General features: G+C 43.8%; 1 protein-coding gene across 3 annotated transcripts in view; it reads left to right on the forward strand.

Annotated features, from left to right (window-relative positions):
- Positions 1-17,670, forward strand: part of Rgl1 (ral guanine nucleotide dissociation stimulator like 1) — a 253,143-nt gene that overhangs the window by 111,417 nt on the left and 124,056 nt on the right. The window lies entirely within an intron of this gene.

Genomic DNA, 17,670 nt, shown 5'->3' on the forward strand with positions numbered 1-17,670 from the left:
TGACTTATCTAATTCTCATCTCTTCCCAAAGGTCTTGCTTCTAAACACCATATTTAAGTTAAAAATTCTACTCCTTCCTTTGCTTCCTTTCATGAGTAGTGTGTGTGTGTGTGTGTGTGTGTGTGTGTGTGTGTGTGTGTGTGTGTGTGTGTGTGTGTGTGCGTGCAGAGAACAGAGGAAGACAACAGGAGTCTTCCTCTATTACTTTTCTCTGCCTTATTCCCTTGCATTGGGTTCACAAAAGAACCCTGAATTTAGCTGTTTTGGCTGGGCTGGCCAGCCAGGGAATTCCCAGGATTCTCTGCTCTCTGCTCTCCAATATTGAGCTTACAGGCCTATGCATCCAGCCTGGCTTCTAAATGGGTGCTGGAGACTGAAACTCAGGTCTTGTTGCTTGCACAGCAAACACTCACCCACCGAACCATCCCTTCAGCCCCCTCTGCCTTCTTAATAACTCATAATGGAGTTAAACTCTACCATGACTTAAACCTATTTCAAACTGGAAAACTCATGGTCACACCACAATAGCCATCAAGGGTATGACAATTGCTGTGACTCAAAATGCCTCCTAGATTCTGGAAATAGACCAGGGTCACTTCTGTTTTAAATGGCTGTTGCATTGAACCTGGCTACACCTTTGCCTGTGTCTGGTGAGAGAAGCCTTCCTAAGGTTCATAGAGGGCCATCTTTCAGGACCCAGTTAAATGACACTGTCTTGAGTTATCTTAGGGCTGGGTGAAACCAGATGTGGCCCCCTGGGCCTTCTTTTTCTCTAGCTTCAGCAGTGTTCTTGAATTCAAGTAGATGTGTTCTCTTCTCTGTGGTTTATAACCTTATTTAATCCTGGCTCAGGTGACAGGTATTTAAATGGGAAAAGGCAAACCCCTCTAGGACATAAGTGATCATTCTCATGCAGAGACCTTTTTCCTATAAAACATCTTAGACTTTTGTGGTCAGCCTGCTCTGCTTAGGCTCCTCTGCCTGGATTGAGTCATGCCTTCACTATACCAGGCATGGGCATGTCTTTGAGTTTTCATGTAAAAAAACAAAGGAAATCTCAGTAAATTTCATTTAAATAACAGGCATGGTGGGAGGGCAGGCATGATAACCAGTTTATTGAAATAATTCATTCTCGAACATCTTCGGTCTCTAAGAAAAAAGGCTTTGAAACAACTCTTTCAGCACTTCTTTTTTTTTCTTTCTTTTTCTTTCTTTCAAGACTGGCTTTCCCTGTGCAGTTCCCGGCTGTCCTGTAGACCAGGCTGGACTCAAATTCACGGAGATCTGCCTGCCTCTGCCTCCTCAGAACTGGGATTAAAGGCATGCTTCTTAAAGTAAACTTCAGGGTCTCCTTTTGCTTCGTAAGGAAGTCCATTATGTCAGGACACTCTTGACATGTGGCCATGAAGAAGCAGGGCACGAGGTGAGGGGAGCTTACAGAGCAACCAGTTTCTTGTAGACATTTTGGAAATAAGGTAAATAAGTAAGTCTGTCCTTCTGACTTGTCTTTCCTCAGAAGCCGCAAATGTGTGGCAAATTATTTAAAATTGTCTTCGTCTTACAAATATTGGATAGAAAGTTGGGAAACGTCTTCCCTCACCATAGCCAGTAGCTGGTACTGACCCCACTCTCCTCAGGATCAGGTTTGGTAGCGTCTGCACACCTACGCTAGACTCCCTTCCCCAAATCTGGCATCCAACATATTCGCCAGGTTTTCTTGATGAGAATGCCTTCTCTAGCAATCTTAGAAAACATTGTAAATGAAGAAAATTTCAGATAGGAAAAGTTTTCATGGAGTGGGGTTAAGGAAGAGCACTCATGAGAAAGGGTTACAATTCTTCAAACATTGCCTCCTTACTGACAACACCATGGCTCTGCACAGCATGCTGTTCTCTCTATTGAATGCTGGGGGTTTCCTGCCCACCCATGTAGTACCCTATCCCAGCACTCAGGAAACTGAGACAGGAGGATCCAACTATTACCCTATCTCAACAAAGGAAGTGTGTTCTGCCTCCCTGCCTCCCTGCCTCCCTGCCTCCCTGCCTCCCTGCCTCCCTGCCTCCCTGCCTCCCTGCCTCCCTGCCTCCCTGCCTCCCTCTCTCCCCTTCCCTCCCCTCCCCTGTCTTCCAGTATTAGTTACTTGAAACACTTTGAAAGACACAGCTTTAGGGAAGAAGGATTTTTTTTTTTGCCCGTAGTCTGAGGAGACACAGCACACCAGGGCAGGGAGGAAAAGCATGGTGGCAGTGGGAGCAGTTTGTTGACTGTGGCAGGAAGAGTTAGGCAGGAAGCAGAGAGAAGTCAACTGGGGCCAGGAAATGGGGCTTGACTGTAACTCTCAAGGTCTACCCTCCAGTGACACACTTCCTCAAGCTAGGCTGCACCTCCCAAAGGTTCTAATCTGGGACCTTTTCTTGCAGTTCCACAGCTGGAGAACATGAGCCAATGGGGGATGTTTCAAGTCTAAAGTATAGCACTCTTTCTCCTTTCCTTTCTCTGTCCCCCTTCTTTTCTCATCCCCTCTCTCCCCTCCCTGTTCCTCTCTCCTGGCCCTTGCTTCTTTAATGCACGTCTGTTGTATTAATTACTGTTTGCTTGTTTGAGCCCTTTTTAGACACCAGTTCCTAGGATGAAGCACTGCATACTGTTTTACTCACAGCTGTGTCATTACATTGTTGGGGTATCTGTTGAATGAACAAACAAATATCAAACAAATGAACAAGGCCATGGACAAATCAGTAACTCTCTTGTGTGTCAAAATGACAATTTCCATCTCTTGGGATTGGAAGTGTTTTCTCTGACATCATAAAAGCACAGACCCGGGGCTTAGAACCAAGCGTTTCCTTGTGGGGCTTGTACTTACAAATAATAGGAAACATTACAATTTTACTGGACTTCTGAGAATCAACAACATATGTACATAGTAGAAACAGTGACAAAGAAACAAACAGCTGATGAAAAGAGTCTTCAGTAAGCAGAGGGCTCCTCCCACTCCTGTTTACCCTTATGGCGGCTGTGCTTACAAACTGGCTCATTGTTACCTCAAACATTCATTTTCAGTAAGATAAATGCCGTGCCAGAACAAATTTGAATTGTTTCAAAGTGAAGTTGACCAAGGCAGTTAAACATGACAGAAAAGAGACTAGGACATTGTGATTGGGGAAATCATGCTTTATCAGGGCAGGAGAAGTTGTTTTTAAGGGATAATTGGGAGCTCGGGATATTGAGGAGGAAAAAAAAAAAAAAAAAAAAAAAGAGTCAGGAATCCAAATGGGTGTCTAGAAGTATTGTCATTTGAGGGAAGTTCAAACTGCGGGCACTATTGTCACAAATGAAGTGAGGAATTCCCAGGGACTTACACTAGGGGTTCCATGGAACAGTGTAGGAAAGCCCTTGGTATAAAGCACGCACAGCGTGGCAGCAGCAAGCAGACAGCAGCTGTTCCCTGCAGCAAACAGACAGTGCAGGTTAGAAGATGCAAAGGCTTTGCTGGACCAGACCCAAACCTCAGAGCTGCAAGACCTGGAGAAGACAACTGGGAAGACACAGGCGAACAGGCCAAGTGTTCATCCCTACATATCACATTTTGTTTTATTGTGTAAACAAAACACATAGTTTCCTTATAAAGTCTTCCCACACCACAAGCATAAACTCTAATCCATATAGGACCACGAAAAAGATTCCAGGAACCATTAGTCAGTAGTTTGGGTTGATTCAGCCTTTTGCCACTGTTTTGCTTGATCTGCTTTGATGCATATAATAAGAATATGTATGCAGATATATGTTTTGCAAGGGAGAAATTCCATGGACTCATGTTACTTCCTCACTTCCTAGTCTTCAGCTCAGCCCTATTAGGAAGACTTCGTATGTGTGTAGTGCTCTGTTTAACTTAATTTTCTGCACATTTATGAGCCATAACAGCGCACAGCCCGTAGTAGGTGCTTCATTGGTATGTTAAGTGAGTGGATGAATAACATATGTGAAAACACATTCTCTGGCTCAGAAAGCTCATGTTCCTGCCAAACATCGACAGAACTCGGCATGTAAGGAATGAAGAGGAAAGCACCATGGGTTTTCCATCGAAGCACAATAGGTTGAAGTGTGGTCCTGACATTTCCTGGCTGTGTAAACCTTGGGCAGGAGTTAATCCTTCAAGATCAGCTTTAAAAAAATCTAGAAGATGTGTACATTAATATCCTTATAGGAAGACTGAACATACACTGTACACATACCAATTAGACAAAGGCTAGCACACAGCACAGGCTCATTAATATTGTTCCCAATTTTTTTCTACTCTAGTTCACTCAGATTGACCACAAAACCATTGGTATAATTTTTTTCAAGACATGTTTCTCTTTTGTGTATGTGTGATGTGTGTGTGTGTGTGTGTGTGTGTGTGTGTGTGTGTGTGTGTGTGTGTGTGTGTGTGTGGTGTATGTGTGTGTGTGTGTATATGACTGCAGGCATCCATGGAGGCCAGAAGAGGGTGTTGGATACCCTGCAGCTGGAGTGAGCTACTGAAGTAGGTGCTGGGAACTGAATTCAGGTCCCTTGCAAGAGCAGAATGTGCTTTGAGCCAGTGAACCATCTTTCCAGCTTCCTGAAAACAATCTTCAATAAATTGAAGTAATATGAAAAACTATTGACATTTGTCAACTCCAGGTAGTGGCAATATGAATATGATTTTATATATTTGTGTTCCTTGAATCTTTTACATATCTAAAGATTGTTATTAAAATAATTAGCTGTAAAGACATATTATTAGAGAGAAAATCTCAAATGAATTACTACCTTAGTGAATGGAGGATAGCGAAGTGAGTCATTCCATTTACATTGAATGATGCTTGTCCATTAGCTCTCATGAGCATCAATGCTAACACATCTCTGCCTTGGAGTCTTCAGTTTAGTGGGAATACAGACTTACTTATTTAATATCATTATTCATGTCATCAGAGCAATTAAAAGGAAACACACGGTCGCAAGGGGACAGAGCACAAAGGAAAAGAGTAATGGGTGGTGTTTAGGGGTAGTGGTATGTAAACTGGCACCTGGAGAATGGACAGGGTGGGTGTGATCCTCACCAAACATAGCATGAGTGTGTGTGCAGGTCAGAGAAAGACAGGGGAATGCAGAGCAGCTTAATAGGGATGGAGAGCAGGGGTGAGGTAGGGCCAGATCATGGTTGGTCATACTCACTTCCTACCTCTGGGGCAGATTTTGACCACAAAAATATCAAGGACCCACCCCACATCTGCTGCTGGTGGTGAGGTTTCCCTTTTTAAACATTTTTTTTACTATCTATCTATCTATCTATCTATCTATCTATCTATCTATCTATCTGTTTGTGGTATATATGCACATGAGTGCTGGTGCCTGTGGAGGCCAGATGAATCAGATGCCCCTCAAGCTGGAGTTACTGTGAGCCGTTGACATGGGTGCTGAGACTTGAACTCAGGTCCTCTGCAAGAACAGTGCTTACTTGCCCTTAACCACTGAACCATCTCTCCAACCAACCAAGTTGATTTTTTAAAATCTATTGTTGTGCCAGGTGTGGTGGTGCACGCCTCTAATCCCAGCACTCAGGAGGCAGAGGCAGGCGATCTCTGTGAATTTGAGGCCAGTCTGATCTACAAAGTGAGTTCTCATAGAGAAATTGTGTCTTGAAAAACAAAAAGAGAGCAAACAAACAAACAAACAAAAACAAAAACAAAAACAAAAAGCCACCAAAACAACAACCCCCTAAATAATAATTATTATTATTATTATTTTATATTGGGGCTCATACCACAGAGCATGTGTGCAGGCGAAAGGAAAGCTTTGCAGACCTCTGTGCCTCTCTTTTACATACCTGGATGGATAACAAACACCTTCACCTGCTCAACTCTCTCACCTGGCCAGATCTCACTTTTTGGGTTCAGGTTGTCAACACTTAGGGACCAATAATTCAGAGTCTGGTGTCTGGGGAAATGCCATGTTTTCTGGGGAGTCTGAAATCATTGTTGCTATTATTTTTTCAGCAGACAGAAATGTATGTTACATTATGTGAATAATTTCAGCACAGAAGTTCTGTCTCCTCTATATTTTCAATCAGTGAACTGGTGGAAGCTGGCCTGAGCCTCAGTGCCTTGGCTGTACTTGCCATCAGCAGATGGCATTAATACAGGCTTTTCTGAGAATTGTCTCGACTTAGAAGCAGACCTGAAGATAGTGGTTTGGAATCTAACCTGTAGGTAGACAAGCGTTGTAATGCTTAGTTAACTTTTGCCTTCACTGGCTGGTTGTCCTCTTCCATCAGATGGATTGTGTTTGCGAACCTGCTCTCAAGTTTTTGAAGCTAGCAAGTGGTTTTACAATCTGAGAGATATTTCTTCTTAACAAAGCCAGTGAAGTTATATGGCATCAGGGCATGATGTTTGGAATACAGTTGCACTAGGTCAGAGGCAAGGATGATTACACTCAAATGACAGCCATTTGCAATATCTGATCATGTTCAAACGAAGGACCATTACACAGGGTTTCACAATGGGAAATAAACGGGCCAGACAATTCTGTATGCAACCAACCATCTGGTGACCTTGCCTGTGACTCCCCAGGGAGGGAGTCAATAGAAAAGCTGGGGATCTGAGCTTATGACTTTCCCAAAGCTGCAGAATAACATTATACCCCAATTTCCAACTATTATTTCATAGACTTAGTTTTTACAATTCTATAAGGTTCCCAAAGACAAAGTTTTACAAAATTAAATTATGAGGCAATGTTCCTGGCCATTCTCTTCTAGTCCGAGAGTATACTTTTTATTGTTTTGTTTTCTTTTGTTTTTGCCGTTGTGAAGAAATGACTGGAAGGGAGGGCAAATTGTTTTGTTCACAATGTCAGGGGTGCAGTGCATTGTGGTGGGCAGGGTGTCATTGTCATGGGGAGGATGTCATCATAGTGGGTAGGATGGAGTAGCAGAGAAGCTCACCTCATGGTGTCCAGGAAGCAGAGAGGGTGCCTACACAGCAAAGTTTCTCTTTTTCTTCTAGTTTGTTCATGCCCTGAGCCTGCAGGATAGTGACACTCATCTTCAGGACATACCCTCTGGTAAATAATCTTTTCTGGAAACCTCCTTTGTAGATACCCCCAGGGGGGTATACCTCACTTAACCTCCCAGCATCTGTGACAGTTAGGGCCATTTTTATTGTCAACTTGACACCTTCTAGAGTCTTCAGGGAAGAGAGGCTCAGCAAGGGACTCTCAGGGTCAGACTGGCCTGTGGGTGTGTCTGCAGGAGATGATCTTGATGATGTTAATGGAGGTAGGACAACCCAGCCTGTAAGTGGTCAGTATTCCCAGTATTCCCACTGTAGAAAAGAAGAGAGAGTGGACAGAGTGGGAGTGCAGGCATGCACACCTTCTTTCTGCTCTTGGCTGTGTTTGTAGGTAACCAACTGTTTCAAGTTCCTGCCCCTGACACCTTGTCAGTGATAGAAAGCAACCTGGAATTGTGAACTAAAACAACCCTTCCTAGTCTAAGGCGACCTTTTCAGGGTATGTAGAACTAGAAGCAGGAAACAAAACCAACACAGCATCTCTCAGTTCCATCCAATTGACAATCAAGGTTAACCGTGGCAATTGTTATTGTGCTCTTTTGATGACTTTGTTCTCACTCCGATCCCCCAAACCAACCTACTGCTCATATTTCATCTGAAAGCAGGGTGCGTGAGGGGCAGATCACCTTATGATTCCCTTTATATGTCCAAGAATATCTTTAACTTCAGGTTTGGGGAACATTCCTTTTAGCCTCCGTTTTTATCCCTCACCCCTTGTATTTAACGTTGTCAGTCATTCTAAACAGGATACATTTACTTTTGGCTCCATTTCCATCCCATATGGTGGCTTTGAGATGGATCTGTGGAATCTTGTTCTCAGAGGAAGGTCTGAGGCTGTGTTGTGAGGGTTAAACCACCACAAGGCCCAACTGGCCTACATCAGCAGAATGCACGTTGGGGTTATTGGCAGCGCTACTGTTTGGAATTCTATAGGAAAGAAAAGAAGCCATGTCCTCTAGGAGAGAGAAGAAGGAAAAGAGGGAGGGAGGAGAGGAAGCAATGAAGAAAACCAGGAGACGAAGGACAGAGTGGGGCTTTTCTTAGTGACCTCAGAAGCAGTAAGGGGAAAATTACCTACAAGCTAAGGTTTTATTAATTAAGGGAGATAATATTTGGATACACTTTTTAATGGTGTAGAGACTTGGGAACCTTATTTTGTATAATATGTTCATGTTCTTTGTGAAAGTAAACAGAAAAACTGTGAGTTACATTAAGGCCCACAGGAGTTAGGAAGAATGGAGAACCCAGATTGTCTGTCCTCAGCCTGATAGATGGAAGATCTACATGGTCAGATCTTGGTCATATTGTGGAGTAGGACACACTTTTCCAGATCATTACCAAAAATGAACCGTATTTTCTGAGGTCTATATTCTGGCCTTGTTTGAAGACAAATGAACAGTGACAGGGAAGCAATTTCTAAAAGAAACAATTCTGTTTCCTGGCACAATTGTACGCTTGGTACTGCTAAATTGCAGCCTCCTGTTGATTCTTATTTCGCTCCTTCCAGAGACACCTGCCAGGGACTGGAACAGCAACAGTGGTACAAACACCCCTCCTACCACATCAGGCTTCCATCAGCAAATGAGCAGAATAGCTACCTATTGTGGGGGGATGTCAAAGATTTAAAATGTCAACTTACAGTGTTACAAAAAAAAAAAAGCTTCTTTGTTCTCATGTGAGTAAAGAGATTCCACTTGAATATGTGCTTAAATTTAAAGGCATGAAGAAGACCCCCAGTGTTAACTCTTGGGCATTGTGTGTGGCAGCCCCCAAAAGTTAATTCTGGACCAAGGTGAATATAAGTGAGATATCCCCTAAGATTAATTCTAAGATTTGATGTGCTTCAGACACTGGTGCATGTGCTGTTTCAGATATTTATTATTTTGTGGATTGTGTTAGAGACTTTAAAAACAAGGAGACAGACACAGAGATGAGGAAACATAATTTTATATGTTTTTAATGAGAAATGGGGAAACATCTGTGTCACACTCTATAACCCAACCATAAAAAGAAGCTGGTGTGAGATGAACAATCTATTTGTGAAGGGGAACTGGACCATGTTGAGGAACTACCAGTTTATAAGAGGGAAAAGTAGCTAACTAGCATGAAAGATGCTCAGGTCAAATAGCAACTCAATGCTGATTCAGTTTAGTTTTTATGTAAAATCATCGGTGAGAGATGAAGGATGTGAATTGGGCAGAGTTTATGCTGAGTACCATTTCCTTGCTAGGGGAACCCCTGTGAGCCTATAGAACATTCATACTCTGCTAAACTAAATCCTTTTCTTCGGGGGATTTCTTTTGGGAAAGTGGGTTCATGATATGATAGCCTACTTAAAAAACGGGTTGTCTGCTGGAAGCAACCTAGATGCCCCTCAACTGAAGAATGGATAGAGAAAATGTACATTTACACAATGGAGTACTACTCAGCAGAAAAAGCAACGGAATCTTGAAATTCGCAGGCAAATCGATGGAACTAGAAGAAACCATCCTGAGTGAGGTAACCCAGTCACAAAAAGACAAACATGGTATGTATTCTCATATATGAATTTTAGACATAGAACAAAGGATTACCAGCCTACAATCCTCTTCACCAAAGGAACTAGGAAATAAGAAGGACTCTAAGAGAAAAATGCATGGTCCCCAGAAAATGGGAAGGGCCAGGATCTCCTAAGCTAATTCGGAGCATGAGGGTAGGGAAGAGGGAGCTAGCAGAATGTGAAGAGAAGAGGAGGGGAGAGGAAGAAATGGAGGAGCAGAAAGGTTGAGTTGGGGGAAGAATAGAGGAGAGCAGGATGAGAGATATCATAACAGAGGGAGCCATTATAGGTCTGAGGAGAGATCTGGCACTAGGGAGATTTCCAGAGATCTACAAGGATGACACCAACTGACAATCCAGGCAATGGCAGAGAGGCTACCCTAAATGCCCTTCCCCTATAATGAGACTGATAACTACTTTATATGCCATCCTAGAGCCCTCATCCAGTGGCTGATGGAAGCAGAGTCAGACACCCACAGCTATACACTAAACCAAACTCTAGAACCCAGTTGCAGAGAGGGAGAAATAAAGATCAAGGGGGTTGGGACCAGGCTGGTGAATCCCACAGAAACAGCTGACCTGAACAAGGGGGAGCACATGGCCCCCAGTCTGCTGTCTGAGAGGCCATCACGGGACTGATCCAGACCCCTGAAAGAGGATGTCAATGAGGAGGCCTCGGCACCCTATGGGGCCTCTTGTAGTAGATCAGTATTTTTCCCTGGTGTAAGAAGGGCCTTTGAGAGCTCATCCCATGTGAAGGGATGCTCTCTCGGCCTGGACACATGGAGGAGGGCCTAGGCCGGGCACAGGATGATGTTGTGGAATTTGGGGAGTCCCCGTGGAGGGCCCTACCCTCTATGGGGAGGGAGTGGGGAGAGGGGAGAGGGCTGGTGGGGAGTTGGGGGAGGGGGAGAGGGAGAAGGGTTCAACATGTGAAATTATGATTTTGTAAAAAACAGATGCTTAAAGCAAAAGGGATATCTGTCAACACTACCTTCCACATTTTATCATTTACTTTGACTGGGAGTTTTGACCTTATGCCTTGTTGCGTCTCTCTGAATGCATAAACACCTAATGACTATAAATAAATATGAAATTTGAGTTAAAAAAATGGGTTGTCTGAACAGATGACAGTTTTCTGCTTGGCAATTAATCTAGAAGTTGTACGCATCTGTGAAATGTTGCTTGGTGTTGTCATTCCTTGCCTTTTTGGAACAAATGCCAGGTGATGTGATTTTAATGTCCCTAACATGTTTTGTGTCATTTTGCAATAGCATAATAAATTTGAATGAACACACCCTTCTGCTTTGGACCAGTGCCCCTTGTCATCAAAGGCATCCATTTTTGAAACAGCTGTTTGGGTTGAGGGATAAAGGATGTGGCCATGAGACAGATCAAAGTTAATTGGCCTGTAGGGTATGCAGGCTCATGACCTTGGTCTCATTAGTCCTGGCTGCAACTAGCTGGAGTAACCTGCCCCATGGGTAGGTCACCTTCCTTTCCTGGAGAAACTACAGCATTTAGAAATTATCCAACTGGGTTTGTCATCTTATTGATCTATCTTCTTCTTATCTCAGTGAGGAATGCTTGGAAGGTGGGGGAGATGGGAAGATTCTGTGAAGATTCTGGGATTGATATTTGGGGACAACTGTCAGGTAGACAAAAGAAAGTTAGTCACACCTATGTGGCAAGATTTGTTTCCAGTCAGTGCTAGATGGTATTTCACTCAGATAAATGTTAACCTCGGTCCACCCTGGAAGCCGCAGAGGTAGGTTTGAAGCAATAGAATGCTTCAGTGTGTGTTATGTACAGAAAATAAGTAACCCTTTCAGCACAGTGGCCTCTTCAGTCTCAGCTTTGCCTTCCATCGTCGTGCCATCTAGATAAATACTTTGAGTGAGCCACACAGATTATGGGCATGCAGTGGATTAATGAAGCTGCAGTTTAAAGCTGTATACAAGAGCCAAGACTCCCCCAAACAAAGGAACCGTGCCATTAGTGGAAATGGAGCCACCAGCAGCTCTTGGAGGCCTGCTCTCTGCTCTTGGTGTGTTGGCCTGTTGCCACAAAGGTTTGTCAGCATTCCCTGATGGCCAGCCACAGTGGGGAGAGGGAGAGCTTGCTCCGTCTTCTGGAGAGCTTGGAACCAAGTTGTGATCCTTCATAGTCTCCTGCAAGGACCATCGGTTATTGATAATAAGATTCTTTCAAGGTGAAATAAGTAGGAAAAAAAATCAATAAAAACCCAAGATGAAACCAAAAAAAAAAAAAAAAAAAAAAAAACCTCTTGAAAAGGCCGGGCGTTGGTGGAGCATGCCTTTAATACCAGCACTCAGGAGGCAGAGGCAGAGGCAGAGGCAGGCAGATCTCTGTGAGTTCAAGGCCAGCCTGGTCTCCAGATCGAGTGCCAGGATAGGCTCCAAAGCTACACAGAGAAACCCTGTCTCGGAAAAACAAAACAAAACAAAACAAACAAAAAACCTGAGATGAGGCCAGTATTACTCTTTTTCTTTCTATTTCCTCCTGCACCTTGATGCATAGTAACTTTTTTTTTTGTCAGATGAGTATTACAAATTTATCTTCTAAGAATCTTTTTTTTTCTTCCCTCTTTGTCCATATACCTAACTGTTGTTGAAGGCATTAACATAGAGACTCATTGAAATAATAATAGCCTATTAGGATTTGTACCTGTGTATGTTATATACATGTGTGTTCACCTGTGTATTTATTTGTGTGTGCCGGACAGAAGTTGTCTAGAGTTGTTTCTTTATTGCTTTCCTCTTTATGTTTTGAGCAAGGTCTTCCACTGAATCCAGAGCACATCATTGTGACTAGACTGTTCTTCCAGTCCCTGGGAGCCTCCTGTCTCCCCCTCCTCCACCCCCTCCTAACAAGCAATGGGATTATGGGCTTGTGTTTCCACATCGGGAAGCTGGGTATTCAAACTCAGGTCCCCACACTTATCCAGCAAGCACTTTATTTTTTTTTTCAACTTTTTTTTATTTGAATTAGAAACAGGATTGTTTTACATGACAGTCCCAGTTCCCTTCTCCCTCCCGTCCTCCCCTACCACCCTCCCCCAACTAAAACCCTACCTATCACATATCCTTTCTGCTCCCCGATGGTGAGGCCTTCCATAGGGGGTCATCAGAGTCTATGGTGTCCTTTGGGATAGAGCCTAGGCCACCCCTGTGTGTCTTGGCTCAGGGAGTATCCCTCTGTGTGGAATGGGCTCCCAAGTCCACACCTATGCTAGGGATAAGTACTGATCTACTACAGGAGGTCCCATAGATTTCTGAGGTTTCCTCACAGAATTTTATTCACAGAGCCATCTCCCCATTATTATTGGATAATAAGAAACTTAAACAGAGTCACTATCTCTCTCCCCAAAGCCCACCTTCCCTTACTAAGCTGTTCTGGAACTCCATCTCAAGCCCCTTCCTTAAAAGAACTTAGGCAGGAATAAGTCCTTGAAATTCATTCCAGAAGGAAAAAAATCAAACACAAGCTTCTCTGTACTAGGTAGCCAGCTCCATACATTGATTTTAACATGTGTTGATTTTAACATGTAAGGGGCCATTCTGTACATGCTGCTCTGTCCTTGGCCTTTTCTCCTCAGTGATGTATCTTACAAACAATTTGAAGTTGGCATACACAGACCGATGCTTATAACCAGTGTATAATGGATTATTATGCATCATATAGACATCCTATTTTTATTTAACCAGTCCTGGGCCTGGAGACATTTTGATATATTTTTAAACACCATGACGAATTATGCTTTAATAACCATTCATCTATATCTTACTGAAATGCTCTGTGAATCCATAGGGTAAATGCCTAGCAGTGACATAACTCTTCATCAAGGATGTGGGGTTTTTTATTATAAAATTTATTCACTTTTGTTTAGCACTGGGGATGGAACCCAAGGCCATGTTCAAGCTAGGCAAGCATTCTGACTCAGTGATTCTTTGTACCCTAAAGAGAACTACATTCTCGGGTTTGGATAGGAAGCAGCCTTCGTTGAGTCCAGGACAATAGTGCTATAAAGGTGCGCTTTTAATAGTGTTTAAATATTGCCAAATCATGCTTGTGCCCATTTTCACTCTCAAGAGTATAAATATGTGTTTTGAATAGGTGGGCAAGTATTGCCCTCTCAGGTACCTGTACCTGGTTTCTGTTTTTATTCTTTTTTTTTTTTTTTTTTTTTTTTTTTTTTTTGGTTTTTCGAGACAGGGTTTCTCTGTGTAGCTTTGGAGCCTATCCTGGCACTCGCTCTGGAGACCAGGCTGGCCTCGAACTCACAGAGATCCGCCTGCCTCTGCCTCCTGAGTGCTGGGATTAAAGGCATGTGCCACCAACGCCCGACTTCTGTTTTTATTCTTAAACTCTTGACTGTGGTTTAGCTTCTAGACATCTGGTATACAAATAAATGATGTTCAAATCGCCCCTCGTTCCTGCCTTGAGGCTTCATCCAGCTTTGAAGCCAACAAGACTACCTTTTCCACACACTTTCAGTGTCCCCACACACTGGCCTAGAGGATACCAGGACTCCAGTTTCAGGAAGAGAGTGTCAGAAAACAGAACTGTCACCCGTGTTAATCCAAGTAAGTGAGGTTTTGAGAGGCAGCCACCAGCTCTGTTGCCTTTACATGACGCCATCAGTCTGTGAGCATGAGAGAATCTTCTCTGATGCTATCAAAGGAACTCAGCCCTGAGCTTCAGCCGGGATGTGGAGCTCATCTCCCAGAAGGGGACGCTGACAGGAGCGAGTAATTACTTGAGGGCACTTTGAAGCATGTTCGGTCATAAATGTTCTTCCATAAAACCTGATTCGTGATGTCTGGTTGGCATTGTAGGCCTCCTGACCATTGAGCCTTTGGAGTTCATGCTCTAGATCTGGGCACTATATTTTTACACACAGCTAAAAAGCAACGTGAAAAGCATCTGAATGTCAGTATTATGGAATACTGCAGACAGGAGACTGTGGTTGGTGGGTTATAAATATTTTTTTTTCTGGGATTGTGATCCAGCCTTTCCTCAGGGTTTGGTGGGATTGCTGTCCTATTTTCTTAAGTATCTGAAAAATCTATGAGAAAATCCAGGGGAAAAGTACAGAATACTGACACACAGTAAACATCACCCTGCCTACTCACACTGTAGCATGGCCACTGACAGAGTTAGAAGCAGTGGGGGCTGCTTGCCTAGATCTCGTTGCTGTAGGGAACAGTGCTGTGCTGTTCTGGGTGCCAGAGTTAACTTCATCCACATGTATGGACAAGTATGTGTCTCCTGTGCCTTTTTTCACTATCCAATTTCCACAGGACATGGAGGGGAGGGTACAGATATGCTGCCCATGCCTCAGGATGTGTGTGTGTGTGTGTGTGTGTGTGTGTGTGTGTGTGTGTGTGTGTGTGTGTGTGTGTGTGTGAATGGATGGAGAATGCTAAGCACTCAGTGAGAGCTTGGTCAGATGTGGGCTGTGGACTGTTACTCATGCTGTGAAATTAAGCCAAGTCTCCTTTGCCTTTTCCTCCCCTTTCCCCATCTTCCTCTTTCTCACTCCTAGATTTTGCTCTGCTAAGTAATCAGACATGGATCTTATTCCCATGATATTTATATCCTTAGCAAGATAAAGAATGCAATAAAATTCCAAATCGAAGCCTAGATAATGGGTCACAGGAGATCAGAGGGAGAAGGAATTTCCAGCCAGGGTAGGGATATATTATGGTCTGTCTTGCTTTTGAGCTCACTGTTTATTAGGAGTGTCTCAGTGGGATGGAATGGAAGAAGCCCTCTCTAGACTTTGGAGTTGGCAGGACTAAACTGGGGAAGTCTGTAAACATAGGGCATGGGGAAGGGGGACGACACACTCATTTGGGCTGGAGTGAAGGGTATAGAAACATATGAGGAAGAATTTTTAATGGCATGCCAGGGCTCTAGCCTCTATGTCTTTTGCTGTGGTTTAAACTATTGTTAGAAATGGCTGGGCTCGCCACAAGCAGCAGAGTATAGATCTGCACACGGTTCAGGGCAGGAACTTCAGGAAGTCTAAGCTGGTAGGCCAGACACTGGAAGGGGTTGCAGAAGAATATGGCAAGATGTCAGGCCAGCACCCAGGCAAGAAGAGTTGGCATTGGGAGGGGGAAGGAAGGTTTAGGGATGGAGCAGGGAGGGAACAGGTGGCACTTGGAAATGTAATCAGGAACCAGGGAGTAGAATGCGTGTCCGCTGTTAGCAGACTCCAGACGCTCCACTTAGGTTTGTGGGCTGACTTCCAACCTCTAGGAGGAGAGGGCAGGATGGAAAGCGAGAAGCTGGGCCCCAGCCACAGAGGGACCAGGCAGAATGCCAAGCCAGGAGTCAGGCCCGGAACATGGGGCCTGTCTAGCAGAAAAGATGGCTGGATTCTCCATTCCAGAGTGCTGAGCCAAAGGCTTTTCATTCCTGTGCTATGGCTCTGACTGATCTTAGATGCCGGGCTTACAGGTGGGAGCAAAGAGGTCCAGCTGTGTGGAGAGCACGCTGCTGGCTGGAGTTTGGGCTTTGTTTGGTAGGCAAAAGGGGAAAAGCAGAAAAATGAGCACTGGGGATATCTCAGCTGAACTATTTCAGGGAGATTAGTTTAAGCCTGGCGTGGAAAATGAGCTGGAGTGAAATGAAGCTTCACCTGTGACAGAATTTTGCTATTCCCCTTCTGTATTAGTGAAAGTTCTCTAGGAAAAGAAATATATATATATATATATATATATATATATATATATATATCAGCAGTAACAGTAATAGTTGTCTCACACCTGAGAAGATGAGGCTGGGCATCTCAGTGGTCAGAATATCCCCACAAACGATGGTCTCATATTGAAGACACTGAGAACTTGGTAGTTGCTTGGTTAACAAAGCTAGGTGCTTAGGAGTCCCAGTTTGCCACCAATACCCTGGATGTCCTGGAGAGTCCCTAGTCCTTAGTGATGGAAGCCTGGGAGTGCTGGTTCCAATACCAGTGAAGGAATCGGCAACAGGAGCAGCAAGACGAATCAATAAAGCAAGAGGGAAGGCCAAGTGGAAGAAGAAGAAAGCCTTTCTTGTGCTTTGTCATTTTTTCTGGGCTGCTACTAGAAGGTGCTGTGCACATTCGGGCTGAGTCTTCCCACATCAATTAAGGCGATCGCGATAATTCTTCCAGGGAATTCCAATCTGTGGCATGCTGACACAGAAAGCAAACCCCACACCTTCCTAAGTCCTTCTCCTGTGTGATCATTTCCCTATGTGCCTCCTTAAAACCTGTGCACCAGAAAACTGATAGCGTTACAGTCACTAAAAAGTAATTCATAAAAATATCAGTTTTATCTGTCCCTTTTTACTTTTTAAGTGGGGCTTTTAAAAAAGTTGAACTTACTGAAGTGGCTTACAAGGCATCTCCCTGGAGTCCTGTTCTGACCCTTGCCACATTGTGGTCAGGTCTCTGGTGTGCACAAACTCTCTCTCTCTCATACATTCTCCTGTGTGTGTGTGTGTGTGTGTGTGTGTGTGTGTGTGTGTGTGTGTGTTTTCTCATGCCACCATGAGCATGTGGAGGTCAGAGAACAACTTGTAGAAGTTGGTTGTCTTCTTCTACCATATGGGTTCTGGGAACAAACTCAGATCATAAGGCTTAGAAGCAGGTGTCTTTACCCACCAGGCCATTTAGCCATCCCTATTCATTCATTTAATTGTCACAAGGTCTCATATATCCCAGGCTAGCCTTGAACTCACCATGTAACTGAGAATTGTCTTGAGCTCCTAATCCTCCTGTCTCTGTTTCCCCATGACCAAGCCTGACTTATAAGGGATTGTTGTAAGATTTTTGCATTCTACCCACTGAGCTACATCTTCAGCCCTGGTCATGTCTACTGAACATGAAAATTTTGGCATGAAACTCTTCTGCATGAAGTCTTCCAGTGATCTGCATTGAAGGTCATGGCTTTCAAACTGTACTCTGGCTCTTCCCACTTTGCTCAAGGAGCCCTTCTCATCCTTCCGGTGTGTCCACTCTAATTGGGAA

Source organism: Cricetulus griseus, chromosome 5, assembly GCF_003668045.3.
Source record: "Cricetulus griseus strain 17A/GY chromosome 5, alternate assembly CriGri-PICRH-1.0, whole genome shotgun sequence".
NCBI lineage: Eukaryota > Metazoa > Chordata > Mammalia > Rodentia > Cricetidae > Cricetulus > Cricetulus griseus.